The sequence below is a fragment of the Notothenia rossii genome (assembly GCF_949606895.1).
Source record: "Notothenia rossii genome assembly, chromosome: 7".
Taxonomy (NCBI): domain Eukaryota; kingdom Metazoa; phylum Chordata; class Actinopteri; order Perciformes; family Nototheniidae; genus Notothenia; species Notothenia rossii.
In genome coordinates, this window is record NC_136905.1 from 60660182 (window position 1) to 60675701 (window position 15520).

The window sequence follows — 15520 nt, forward strand, 5'->3', positions numbered from 1 at the left end:
ACAAAGTGCATTCAGAACAAAGCCAAGGTGCTTTAAAACTGCATAAACATCTAGGCCAGTAGGCCTACACCAAAATAGTGTAAATAAAGACTGTAACAGCCAGGCCTTCAACAACAACAAATGCACCTATACATTTGGTAACCTAACGTGTTGTTGTGATGACGTAATCAAAACGCGGCGACAAGCACGGCGCGCGACCATGCTCGCGGCTGGCTCACAGCCAACATGTCTGCCGCTTGGAGATATTTAAAAATATCAGAGAGAGAGGTGCGGATTGCGATTTGTAAAACGTGTTCAGCTGACATTTCTCGAGGGGGTGTAACTGCAAAGTCTTTCACCACTTCGGGATTACTCCACCACTTGAAATCAAAACACCCGAACAAATATGCGGAGTATGATCAACGTAACCCTGTTCTCTGACATTCGGTGATATTTTTTCGGTGCTAAAACCCTTTCGGCCGAAAGCCGAAATGGCCTTTTTAACCATTTTCGGCCGATAATTTTCGGTGGCCGAATATTCGGTGCATCCCTACCATTTGTATTGTATTATTGTATGATAGAGGTTCCAGGTTGTATTGAGGCGAATATTTGTAATGTTCAGAGGTTGTTGTGTTTAATATTCATGAGAATATTTGGTCATTTTTCAAATGATAATAAACATTAGCATAAAGCATATTTGTCCACTCATATGTTGATAGGAGTATTAAAAACTTGAAAAATATTCCTCTAAGGTACATTTAGAACAGATAAAAAATGTGCGATTAATCGCGATTAACTATGGACAATCATGCGATTAATCGTGATTAAATATTTTAATCGACTGACAGCCCTAGTTTAAACATCTCCAAATGTCATCACATAAACACAATACATGTTACTAATCCTTACAGGTTAAGTGTAAGGCTCACACTTACAGTCATTGCTTTCTGACGGACTTGACCCTTTTACTCTTCAGGTTGCATAGGAATAATTAGTAGCAGTCTACTCATGGATGTCTACTGCCATGCTATAGAGTGGCGAAGTCATGCCCATCTACTTCCAGTCCATGGGACCTTAATTCGGAAAAATTATGTATTGAAGTCAATGGAGAGAGGAAACTTGAATTGTGCCACGAATTACACATATGATGTTTGTCAATCTTTAAAAAAAACGTCCATGTCAAAAAAGTCACAGTTTGTCGTAAAACTGTTAAAATATAAGACGATGAAAAATACGCAACTAGAAAGACTACAAATCCCAGAGTCGCGTAAGTGATGTCATAACTGATGTCACAATTGTTTTTTCCTCTGCTAAGTATAAGAGATAGCTAAGATAACTTTAACAAGATGCCTGTGTGCTTAGTACCAGGTTGTTATCATACCAGCAGTGGGTCTTGCTCGTTCTTTCGCTTCCCGTCTGATGAAAGGACAAGGAGTGGCTGGATCAAGTTAGCTACCTAGCTAGTAGCAAGCACGTTCGTTAGCATTACAGCCTTGTCATTTTTATTAGCCTTAACATGAAGTAACATTAAAGAGCATCTTGCATGTTATTTTTTGTTCTACATTTATGCTTAAACTTGCTTGAAAATTACAATCTAAAAAAGTGAATGTAGGATTTGATATGTTTTACGAGACATAAGGGCAGGAATTCAGAGGGAAAGGAGCAATTTTGAGCTCTGCTCTTAAAAATTGCTTTTTTTTTAAGGTCATACGTCAAACGCGTCATATTACATCACAAAGGGGAAACATCTCCGCTCTCTGACCGCGGGTATAGTTAGTAGTTGAGTTGAGTTGAGCGGTTGTGTTTTAGTGAGCTGGTATTTTTCGGTAGTTTTACATTGTATTTCACCATTTGTAATCATGGTGCTGTATTGTGTTTCCACAGTTTCCCTCACGGGAAAAGGACCGGAGCGAGCATTCGTTCCTGGGTGCGTTGTGCATCCACCTCCCTGCAGCACATACTCTCCACAGCTTTATCAGGAAACCGTATCACATCCCTCTCCCCCCCCCCCCCCCCCCCTTCGCTGCTCTCTCTCCCCTCCGGTACACAGCACCGTAAGACGTAGTGTGGAGTTGCATTAGGTAACGCTGTGGTGGCTGTACTGCTCCAGCCGTCTCCTTTGTGTTTGTTTGTTTCCCCCTGTCTGTGTTGTTTGTGTGTGCGTGGTGGCTGTCACTCCTGGCTCCCGGCTCAACCTCCACTCACCTGCTGCAATCAGCTGTGCACCCTCCCCGACTACACACCTGCTTTCCATCAAGCCATTTACAACGGCATATCAACGGAGGCTCCACAACCTTTCTGCGCCAGATCGTCAAGTATCAGCCTTATCTCGCGTCTCCCCTCCGGTACACAGCACCGTAGTGTGGAGTTGCATTAGGTAACGCGAGATACGGCTGATACTTGCGCATTAGTTTCTGTTATGGATCAGTATTAACAGTCCTGCCAGTAACGTTACTATATTATCAATGCTACTTTAGTTATAGCCTGATATATGATAGCTAACTTCACAATGTTGTGATGTGACGTTAGCTAACATTCTGTAGCTAACGCCGGTCACTCACCAAGATAGCTGCCCAGTTCTCCACTGGTTCTCCTCCCACCACAGCTCAATTTCTCTCAGATTGCTGTTATTTCTTCTAATCCTTGGCTGCTCCTGGTCTCTTGGACGCCTAGCAGGCTCATAATTATAAGGTTGTGGTCCGTCATAGGCATTCGAATATTCATGTTCAACTTCTTCTGTGTCTTCTGTGTCAAAGCTAGCATTGGGATCCTTGTTTATTAATATGTTACACCGGCCGCTCTCCCCCTTGTTTCCCCCATGTTACGTCACACGCGGGAGGTCACGTGCCAAGGCTTTTTTATGCGGAAGTGAAAATGTCTTGCCAGATGTCACTGTAGTGTATATTTCTGTATATTTTTGGGAAAATCTAGTGTATTCATTATTTTCCTACACATTTATTCACAGGTGTCTTTAACCTGGAAGTTGCTCTTTAAGTAACCCAAGAGTAGTAGTCATATTTCGTGAACCCTTTGAAGAGTACTGTCACACCGTTGTGATCATTCTATAATACACCATTTAAGCCCGGGGGAGTAACGCTAACGCTACATTAGCATTGGCAATCTTTTCTACTTCATGCTATCTGCACAAATGGCTGACATTAAACATTAAAAAGATCAGGCAGTTCAGAGAGAATCAAAGGAAGGAAGGCAGGCAGCTTTGCATGACGTGTTTCCTTGTGGTGATAGTGAGGGGAGTTAATCCCTTGTTTAGCAAGAAAGTAGTGACGGCCATCTTGGTGACGTGTGTTGTTGTGCAAGACCAGAGATATAGTTCATTGACCGTTTCACAAAAAAAAATTTTACTTCACAGTTTTACGAGACACTTTTTTTTCTTTCTGACTGGCAAAATTATCTTTTAAATTGACAAACATCATATGTGTAATTCTTGGCACAATTCAAACGGGATCGAAAGATAATCTTTCTCTCTCCATTGACTTCAATACATAATTTTTACTAAATAAGGTCCCATGGAGGTCCACCCGAAGGAGAGGGACTTTGCCACTCTATTCAGTTTACTTTCTCCTACTTCCTGTAGCCGGTTTCCTGTCTAACCTTCAGTACACATTTTACAAATATATGTGTGCAAATATGAAACATACAGGTCAATATCACCTTGCTATTGGTAGCTGAACTGTCAATACCCCAAAACATACTCTATATAAATACCTAATTTTGAATTATTTAGACACAATTAACACTTATAGTTTCATGTCTTGTTAAATAAGAATAGATCATATTTGTTAAGTGTTATTATGGTAGAATTACTATTATTGTGGTACCACTGTTTACTAGGCCCATATTGAGCAGAGCATATTAAGACCAACACTCCTGTACAACAACTTCCTTACTTGCAACAAATAAGCACTAATTAGAGGGTTATTGAGGAAAAACTCTCAACTAATGGCTTATTACTTGTAGAATATGGTCATGCAGAATAAGGCATTAATAAGTGTTTAATAATAACTACTAAAGAGCCAATATACTGCTCATATGCATGTTAATTAACAACTAGTTGATGGTTAATTTGTGTACCTTAATATAAAGTGTTACCATTTTTATTGTATCCGGGGGTAGAAACATGTTTTTTTATGCTGTAAAGTTGGGCATTTTAACATGGGGGTCTATGGAAATTGCTCCTTTCCGCAGTCATCGCCTATCGCCCAATAGATGAACTGCAGTTTGTGGCACTTCCTTATTGGCCTCCAAGCTCTGCCCCAGAGTTTGCTGCTTGGTACCAAATCACAGAATGCACAATATTTGCTAAAATATGGAAAAACCATGTGAAAATATTATCCTGAGAATGATAAGGAGTCCCTGTCTACAAATGGTAAAATACAGACTTAAAATAAATCCTTGTTTAGCAAAAATCATCTTTCAAAAACCCCCCACCATAATAATTGAATACATTTTTTTTAAAGTTACATTCCCTCCCGCATCGCAAATCATATCGCCGTGGCAATATCAGTCAACATAATCACTTCAAGCAATTGGTTATTTTTTTCCAAATCGTGCAGCCCTACTTTTAAACTATTTGTTACTACTTGCATTTATAGAAAATAGAAGAAAAGATATTTGAAAAACTTGGAATACTTATCTGCAAGCTCAGCAAGTCTAAGCCCTGTTCTGCTTGCTAACTCTTTAGATAACAAAGGCAAACGTTTAATGGCATGGCAGCTGAAATGTTATTTTGATTCAGATTTAGAGTTATACCTCCTGTGTATGCCAACTCTTGTCCTCTTACATTCCTAAGTAGTATTGCAGGCAAACTGCCAGGCCCAAGGCTGTGATGTTTTTTTCTCTCCAACATAACCTTGATGATGTTCACAAAACATCCCTGAGACATTTTCGCAGTCATAAAAGGTATGAGCAACTCTTGCATCCCTGTCTCTGTTTGTGTTGTTTCAAAATGCCTCAATATTCTTTTTGCACAGAAAGTCAAATTGGATAGTTTCTTTAAAGAGGCTAAAAAATGTGCAGTAAACGCTTCAAGCTCTCCATTTTTCATTAAAGCCCAGCAATCATACTAGAGGAATTGCAGAGAGAGTAAAAGACAGGAATTTCTCCACTGACAGCAGACCCAATAAACCCGAAAGCAGAGCAGCCACAAGGGGCTATGGGGTGGGGGTCATGATGCTCCCATTTTCTTGACAGAAAAGACATTGCTCTTTTTTGAGGTTCATATTGCTCTCCGGTCCTGTAAATGAAAGTGCTGGATGCTGTTAGTCTAGCAGCGTTTCAATGGTCAGAAACTCCTTCTAGAAATATATATAAATAAGTCTAAATAGGGGAGGCAGCTTCAGGGGCAGCTGATACTACAACAATAAATTGCCATACCTCCTCAAAAGAGAATTATTCCAACACTGCATGGCAATGAACACCACTGTTTCTTTGACCTTAAGTCATAATGATGGAAAACAACACTAAACGTCAGTGCTCATAAAAAATCCTGCAGCCGCATTCGACGGTATGCACTCGCTCCTCACTGAAAACAATTTTAAAAAGACGCTAGCGCTCACAAAAAAGTGCCATGTGGACACAGGCATTTAAAACTATTCCCTAATAATTATCTGTAATAAACAAAAACTCACCTGTCATTAAAATCGGTATTACCTAATGGCTTTGGTTTGAAATCATTGTAATACGTTTCTTCCTTCCTTACCTTTCTGTCAGACTGTTAGGTGTTTGTATCAATCATCGTAATACAATGATTTATTAATACTATTACTCATGCCCCATGCTTGCATTATTGCTGTTCATCGGTCCAAAGTAGCTAAAAAAAGTCTTGCTCATGGTCCCCAGAGGATAAAGACAATAGCATAAATTCAAATGTACATACTGTTTCCAAAAAGCATTTGGATTGCTTTAAAATGATACATGCATGTTAAATACAATATCTAAAGTTAAATATAATACCACATCATGGCTTTCCAAATTTACTGAGTGAGAAACTTGAGCAAACTAGATGAATGGGATTACCTCATGCCATTTCCCAGTTGTAGAAGTGTTTTAATTTGAAATAGCTCCTTTTCTACTTCCTGCCCTCTCTCCAGTTGATTTCTTCTCTGAACGGCTGAAGGTCAGAAGCAATATTTAGTTTGTGTTGCGATCCTTGGAAAGCAATTTTTACAGAAATTCCACTCTAACTTTTGAACTACAATCAAATTATTCATTATTACCTCTTTTTTTTTTTTAAACCTTGAAGGCCAGGACATTTTCAAAATGACAAATCAGAAAGCACCATTCAATGTTTTTATTGTAAACACACAGGACCATTGATTTTTTCCGATGTCATCATAGAGCTATATTTTCAAACGTCCTTTTTAGGAAACTATATTTTCCTTATTTCAGATAAGTGATTAAGTTGTCTTTGTCATTTAAAAGGATGATGTGTAACATCTCTGCATGGCTGTTATATATTTTCTTGATATGTGTACAAATGTCCCCAACGATTTTAAAACCTAGAGAAATCTGACATTTTATTTAATATTACAAATATTGTTAATAATATTTCCTTTTTAAATGAATGACAAACAACAAAGGAATCCTAACCAAGAGGAGCTGACAGCTATAATCGCAACTGATGTTATCAAATATAGCATTTGATCTGTATAAGTTACATTTGACCTAAATGATCTGTACAGAAAAATTCTGAAAAATTGGTCCCTCAGTCTTCATTTAATTAACCATATTTTGGCAGAAAATGTAAGCACACTGAGACAAGATTTCCTAACCTCAGCCAGTTATCAATTAACATTTCAGACATTAACTCAATGTTAATTTCGAAACGTTTGCTACTCTGGTGAACCCTATGAAATCCATATATTGATGGTTTCCAGGGGCTGAACTTCATGACAAGGTTTATGTTCTTGTTCTTCAGTGGAATATTTCCTTTGGATGGATTGAAATGACATTACACACATTCCTGCCCTGGCAGCATGAAGGACTTTTATAATTTACTTTGGTAACTTCTTATCTAGCCAAATCATTAAGTGCCAAGGATTCTGATCTTCCATCTTTCCTGCTATTACTAAAACTAAGTTTCACCTTCCCTTCAAAAGGGAATGCTCCTTATAACTAAAATATTATTTTGATATCACTGAGCTCCCCCTTCTTAAGAACCTCTCCATGCTGTGTTCTTTACCAATCACCTTACATTGTTTTTGTTGTTGAATGGACTTTGATAATTGACTTTCTTTTTACTTTTTATCTTTCTCAATTAGGATTAGTCTTTTTTATTAGTTCACCATTTTGGTTTAGGACCAAATACCTGCGAAACCAATCTAACTCTTAATTAATAAGTGTAGCCTTACGTAGTTGATAGCATGGATGCAGAATCAGACTTGTTGAGTGTTGAGTGCACTCTGAAACCATTTACCTCCCTGATTCATTTACATGCTTTCAAATAATTAACCTTGGTTCACCTCTTGCATATCAGTATTCATGAAGGAGTGTTTGACTGTTACGAAGAACAACATCCAGTTTTCCAGTAAAAGCATGTGCTTTGTCAGTGTAATCCACTCTGACAGCCTGATAGTTTTCCATTTCCTGCCGCCGGACCTACTTCCTGTAGAGCAGGGCTATTCAATTACACATTCAGTTGGGCCAGATTTTAGAACTAATGTCTGGGCCAGACATTCAGCGGCCTGTAAAAAGCTAGTAGTGACACATTTTAAACCAACACATATTACTGCGATGAAAAAGATGCAATTTGTATTCATTGTTCATCTAACAAAGGTAGGTCAAAAAGTGCATAAAAACAAAACAAATTAGCATTAATTTAACAGAATCTGAAAAAAAGTGCACAGTTGTAGCATTACATTTGTTTGCTTTAGAAGTCAAATATTCAGGTTATATTTTTTTTAACCAGGCACATCACAAAGTGCATTTACTGAATACAATAATAGCAGTCTTAATACATGTCCTCACATACAAAAAAAACAGCTAAAGAGCTCCAATGCAACACAAAGAGGTAGTACTGTGGCAATACTATTTTTTCATTTTTCAAGTAATAACAAAAAAATCATAAGTTTTGGTCACATTTGACCCAGACACATTACAAAGTGCATTTCAATGAATACAAAAAGAACTGTCAAACCCTTCAGTGCACAAACCCATAACAAGGGATACGGGTAACTATATGAATGAATACTACACTACACGTCTACTATAGTAAACTAGGTGCTTACTATCACCTCATTTGTGATTTGTCATTGCTGACTTTCTCAATGGGCGAAGGGACATTTTTTTGTTTTGAACATGAGCAGTGATTTTTGGCTCATAGGATGTCAATGCAATCCTAAGACATTGGTGAAGAGTGCTGTCAGTCAGGGAGCAGCGAGTGCTACTTTTGATTGAGTTTATGTGTGAAAAGCTTGATTCACATGTGTATGTTGATCCAAAAATACTGAGGACACAGATCGCTACTTTCTGAACGTTAGGGAACTGCTGTTTTTTGACATCACTCCAAAACTTCGCTGGCCCGTTAGTGCGCTGCATGTCAATAAGTTCCAGTGTATATTTCCCCTTGTTGATGCAGGGGACCACTTCCTTTGCTCTGGTTGATACGTCCTCCTCTATTGCAACAGTGAAGGGGTCTCTGGCAAAGCCCATCACCTCTGTGGGCAGAGCAAGTCATCCAATCGACCGGCAAAGTTCTCTTTCAACCTCGCAATGAAATCTGTCATCACATCCGTGATTTGTGCCGGAGATGTGATGTGTTTGGGGAGCGTCGGAAAATGCAGCATCCGACCCATGCTCAAGTAGGTCGTGAAAAGGTCCAGCTTGACTTGGATCTGTTCCACAAGATCAATGACCGTTTTGTCTCTGTTTACGCTTCAGAGTTGAGAGAGACATGATTTAGAGTTGCTATCATAGGACTACCGTTACTAGCACCACTAGATGCACTTTCAAAAAACGTGCTGCGTTGTGGTTTGCTGGTTTCTATGCAACGCGGAGTGTTACATTCATGGTCTGTACTAGTGTAGGAATTTGGCTACGGGAGGCTGGGCCACTCGGGAGTTGGTTCTGGGCCGCATCTGGCCCGCGGGCCGCCAGTTGAATAGGCCCACTTTAGAGCTTCTCTTGAGACTCAACTAAAACAGGTTGTTTCTGGGTTTACATGAAGAGAGTAAAGGATAAACATTTCTTCAGAAATGTAGTAATTGTTGGTGAGGGGCTGACAGCGCTCACTCTCTGGGCTCACTTTGCAAAGGTGGGCAGGTTTCTGTTCTTCTCTTTGTCACCGAGATTCTTTTTGTAATGCTTTGGTAACATGCTCTAACAAAATGGGTCGGATGTCTCTACGGGGCATTTCAAGATAAATATGGGTTTTGGTTGATTTGATTTTGGCTTTCGGAATATGAAACTTCATTACCATATTTAGACGGTAAATATATGTTTAAAGCTTGTAAATACGGGGAGACAACTTAACCCTTTATTGGGCACTATTAGGTTAACCCTAACCCGTTTCAGGCCTCTGCTGATTGGTCAAATTCCCCAATGGCGCGCTCTGTGATCTTCGCTGATTGGCTCGGAGAAAACCACATGCTTCTCGACCTCACTGAGTCGCGGGGGGGACAACGCCATGTTTAGGTAACCCTAACCTTAACCCAAATATGGTTCCTCGCCCGATAAAGGGTTAATAGCACACCGTCACCTCTCAAATTGTCATCTCCAACAAAAACAATGTCTTGGCTTTCAGATGACCAAGTTCAGATGATAAAATTGCATTAAAGCTTGTAAATGTGCACACACTTGCCAATTTATCTCCGGCTTGAATATCACTCATGCGAGTAAAGTAGCATTATTGTCCTCTGTGCTACACACACACCTACCTGTATTGTGTGTGAAATGCTAGAGGGCTTCATCAGAGCGTTTGCTGTTCTTTGGAGGAGTTTTGGGATTTTTGTATTTTGACATATCATCTTTAGCTCCAGGAATTATTCACAGTTTGATGATGCTTAAACTTCACTCTCTTGATCCCTAAGCTTGTAACTCATTAGATAAAGTGAAATGCATCTGTTCATCATTAAGTGCGGTGTGATTTGCATTTAAATGTGGCGCTCTTCCAAATATCAAAGTTTTTGTCAACATATTTTGCTTCAGGACCATTACAAAGAATGATTTTTGATGCGCTGCCATCAGTCTCAGAGGGGTTTCATTATATCGTTCTATTTTGAATTATTTTATAAAACAATCTGGTTCTTTGTGCAGCAAAGCCAACGCTCATTTAGGTACCAGTAGTAATTCAAATTAAATGAGCGATGAGTTAATTGTAATTGTAAAATTAAAGTGCTCTTCCCTCAAATTGTGCTCTAGACTCAAAAACATATCTGTTCAGTTTGCTAGGAAACTTTATTCTTTGCATCATTGATAAATCTCTATGTTCTGGTATTGCACCCATTGGTTTTAGAACAGCCATGATTACTCCTTAACTTAAATACCTAAATTCTATCTTCAATGTGTAAGCAATCACAGACCTTTTTGAAATCTTGTCATGTTTACACAAAGTTGGTTGCCTATACATCTAGTGTCAATCTTCTTGATGAGTTTTAGTGCTAGTTTAGATACAAAGACTCGAAACTGCACTGGCCAAGAAAGCAGACCTACACTGTATGGATTATGACCATTCAGTGCCGCTTTGATGCTGTAGACCCTGACACTCTTCTAGAACGTCTTGAGAGTGCTATTGGTCCGCTTAGTAAGGGCGGTCATTCATGAAAAAAGAACATCGACATAGTGATGAGGACCTCGACGTGAAATACACTGCATTGTCTTTTCCAGTAACCAGTCTTTAAACACTGCGAGAATCCCCCTTCAGAGTTAATTTGCTGTCTGTCTTCTTCTGTTGATCTCTCTGGCGTCCAGCACGCCACACAAATATGAAAATGAAAATTCTTAGTATTCCATGCTGTTTTCTTCATGGAGGAAAGCTAATGTTTGTTGTCTACAGCTGATGTTAAATTGACTGGAGTTCTTTGTTAATTGATATGACTGCACATACTGTAGTCCCCTTGATCCTCCTAAGCAACACTTTGTTCTCCTTAGCAACAGTTCATTAGCGATATTTACAGACCTCTGGAATGTCCAAATTGACCAATCAGATTTAAGTACTCAATTAAGTTGTGTAATACAATGTGTTCCATAAACTATGGAAGTCCTGTTTGGAGTTCCGCACGTACATTATATGTATGTGTTTTATCAGACTGCAGAAAAGACATTACATATTGCACTAAAGAAATCTATCAATTTCATTTGTCATTTGAATAATCCTGTCAGCTCCTACAATTTGTGCATTATTCACTGAAAGTCCTCTGTTCTGATTCTAGTATTGATGTTTTGTCATGCTTTGTTGAAAATGTCGCACATATAAAGATCAGGGCTCGACATTAAGGGCTGCCCGATGGCCCGGGGCCATCTAGTATTTAGCTCGGGCAATGAAGCCTCACCTGCTGGTTGCCCGATCGGGCAATCTATTATGCCAGTGTCATGCAGCTCGCGGATCCAGTAATGAGTGACCCGACAGTAAAACTAAACATATCTATAACTAGTTTAGGTAGTTTGAGAGGTAATTAAAATATCTAGCCTACGTGTGATATTCTAACCTGAAGTATGTGTTTTACCCGCTCATCGTTGCATGTGATCATGCAGAGCTGCGTGTCGACTCGTCAGCAGCAGCTGATATCTCTCTCCCGTCAGATTAGACTTCACTCGCGTTTATGTCCATATTGATCAGATCTAGCTAGTTCTAGCTAATGATAGGACTACCTGCTTATTAAAAGACACCTAAACAATAAGTATCGCTATGCAACTGGGTGTGGCCACAAAGTATAGCGCAGCATAATGCATTTGTTTACATGCCCACCGGAACCCCGAGGCATTACCAACAGATCAACGCACAATCAACCCAGACAGGACATCTCTTTCTCCACATTAAGTGTTACACATTAGAATTGACTATTCTTGTCTGTCACATACTCTTCTTGTCTGTCACATAAGTGGCGCAACTGAAGCGGTATTATGCTAAAGTGAAATTATTTTGACCGAAGAGATTTAGATTTGCCGGCTAACGGGAACTCTGACATCGCCATTTTGTGTGCTTCGCGGATGCGCTCGGCTCCTCTCGACTGCTGCTCGGGTCTGCTTGGTCAGCTTCCGGATGAGGAGGCATTCGTTCGACCAACTTATAGTAGATAACATTACAATATTTTTTAACAGATGCCATAATAGTGTAAATAATGTTTGTTTTGGCAGTTACAACTGAATGTAATGTTTTCTACATTTTTACATCTGGGAAGGCATTTGCCTTCATCCGATGGAAAGTGTCTTGACCAACAACTTAAAGAGCATCTTGCAGGTTTTTATTTTTTCTACATTTATGCTTAAACTTGCTTGAAAATTACAATTAAAAAAGTGAATGCAGGATTTGATATGTTTTACGAGACATAAGGGCAGGAATTCAGAGGGAAAGGAGCAATTTTGAGCTCTGCTCTTAAAAACGGCTTTTTTTTAAGGTCATACGTCAAACGCGTCATATTACATCACACAGGGGACACATCTCCGCTCTCTGACCGTGGGTATAGTAGAGTTGCGTTGAGTAGAGCGGTTGTGTTTTAGTGAGCTGGTATTTTTTGGTAGTTCTACATTGTATTTCACCATTTGTAATCATGGTGCAGCATTGTGTTTGTGCAGGTTTCAGAAATACTAGCCTGTCAGGACATCGAGTCCACAGTAAAAAGGACCGGAGCTAGCATTCGTTCCTGGGTGCGTTGTGCATCCACCTCCCTGCAGCACATACTCTCCACAGCTTTATCAGGAAACCGTATTACTTCTCTTTGCCCCCCCCCCCCCCCCTTCGCTGCTCTCTCTCTCTCCCATCCGGTACACGGCACCGTAAGACATAGTGTGGAGTTGCATTAGGTAACGTTGTGGTGGCTGTACTGCTCCAGCCTTCTCCTTTGTGTTTGTTTGTTTCCCCCTGTCTGTGTTGTTTGTGTGTGCGTGGTGGCTGTCACTCCTGGCTCCCGGCTCAACCTCCACTCACCTGCTGCAATCAGCTGTGCACCCTCCCCGACTACACACCTGCTTTCCATCAAGCCATTTACAACGACATATCAACGGAGGCTCCACAACCTTTCTCCGCCAGATCGTCAAGTATCAGCCGAATCTCGCGTCTCTCCTCCGGTACACAGCACCGTAGTGTGGAGTTACATTAGGTAACGCGAGATACGGCTGATACTTGCGCATTAGTTTCTGTTCAGTATCAACAGTCCTGCCAGTAACGTTACTATATTATCAATGCTACTTTAGTTATAGCCTGATACATGATAGCTAACTTTACAATGTTGTGATGTGACGTTAGCTAACATTCTGTAGCTAACGCCGGTCACTCACCAAGATAGCTGCCCAGTTCTCACCTGGTTCTCCTCACACCACAGCTCAATTTCTCTCCGATGGCCGTTATTTCTTCTAATCCTTGGCTGCTCCTGGTCTCTTGGACGCCTGGCAGGCTCATAATTATAAGGTTGTGGTCCGTCATATGCATTCGAATATTCATGTTCAACTTCTTCTGTGTCTTCTGTGTCGAAACTAGCATTGGGATCCATGTTTATTAATACGTTACACCGGCTGCTCTCCCCCTTGTGTCCCCCGTGTTACGTCACACGCGGGAGGTCACGTGCCGAGGCTTTTTTATGCGGAAGTGAACATTACTTACAAAAACGACGCCAGATGTCACTGTAGTGTATATTTCTGTATATTTTGTGGAAAATCTAGTGTATTCATCATTTTCCTACACATTTATTCATAGGTGTCTTTAACCTGGAAGTTGCTCTTTAAGTATTTCTTATAGCTATGCAGGGCATGCAAGGGAGCAAACACAAACAAGAACAAACAAACAAGTGAAATGAAGAATAAAATTGAAATTGTACAATATAATATTGTGCTGGTTCATCTTATAATTCAGTCTAGAGAATGCACCAGACAGCATCTACAGTAAGACCTGCAAAAATCTAAATTTTCTAGGGGGAGGCCCCCCAAACCCTTCGTGCCCTTTCGTCCACGGGCATTTTTCAGGGCAATCTCTATTGGGCTCAGGGCCATCTGTAAATTAGCTTAGATGGCCCACAGGGCCATCTCCCAAAATCCTTAATGTCATGCACTGAAGATTCATGTAATCACCAGTTCACTGTGATTCCATAAAAACGCTGAGTTAGTGCATCAAACACATTAAAGATTGGTTTTGCAAACTTTTTCTAAAATAAAACAAAAATAAATCTGAAACAATTGTCTTTGGACCCTAAGAATAACGGATAGGTTTTAGGTTCAAACATGATTTAGGAAACCTATCCTTGTTTCCTTATTTTCAGATTCTTACACTGGCTTCGTGTTTTTCAAATAGACTTTTATTATATAAAGAACTGAAGGACCGATATAAATGATTTGCTGATGTACAGACCCTCAGATGGTCTGCGTACTGTCCCCAGAGACAAATCTAAACACGGAAAGACTGCTTTCAGTTTTCATGTGCCACAGATCTGGAACAAACTCCCAGGAAATGTCAGCACTACCTCATTTTAGAAATGTTCTGTTTACTTCAGACCTTAATTAAATAAATGTTGAGAGTAGTTATTTATAACTTGCAGAGTTGCTGCACTGTTTTTTCCATGTGTTTAAAGTTCTTTGATATATATTGTTGTTTCTTAAAGCCTTTAAGTCTTGTGTAAATCACTTTGGATGTCTTGTTTTTGAAAGGTACTATACACAAATATTTTCCTCGCCTTTATTATTCGCAAAGGATGTCCTGTAATACAGCAATGCACATGATTGTATTTCAGTTATATAAAGCCTTGAAGCAATTGTCAAAAAGAAAACTTGTGAGAGAATGTGAAATGCATTCACAAGCACAGAGTGGCTTATCAGATGACTGCTCATATAGGAAAATAAGTATTAGCCATTAGAATGATATCGTTTAGCTGTAAAGTGCATTCTAAAGTAATTTGAAGTCCAGCTTTTCACAATGTTTATTGCCACCATCAGGATGTACCCATAACCATGCCGCATTAACACATTTATTTCGGCTAAAGCCAGGCTGCATTTCTAGTTTCTTGTAATGCTCATTACTGCCTTTTAAAAGGCGTAAATGTCAGGCAGATCCCCGACTGTAGGCTCACTGTGTAAAAAATATCCATTAAAAATATCTCACAAAGGAAAAAATGCTGCCAGAAAGAATGTACAGTAATGCATACATTTGCACTGTAATTGTCACTAGCATGCTTTATAATACCCAAATAAAATAAAACTACTACTTAAGTTTACAGTCCACTTGATGACTACACATGGTGGAAACTTCCAAACGCCACCGTTTGGAATGTGACTTTGAAAGTCATTCTTTAACCTGAGGTGAGACAAACCTGCAATAAAAAGGAAGATGGAAGATTATGGCCCATTTACAAACTGATCCCTACACCTCCCCCCACCCACT

General features: G+C 39.7%; 1 protein-coding gene across 1 annotated transcript in view; it reads left to right on the top strand.

The window, feature by feature from the left end:
- Positions 1-15520, top strand: part of sntg2 (syntrophin, gamma 2) — a 189297-nt gene that overhangs the window by 110962 nt on the left and 62815 nt on the right.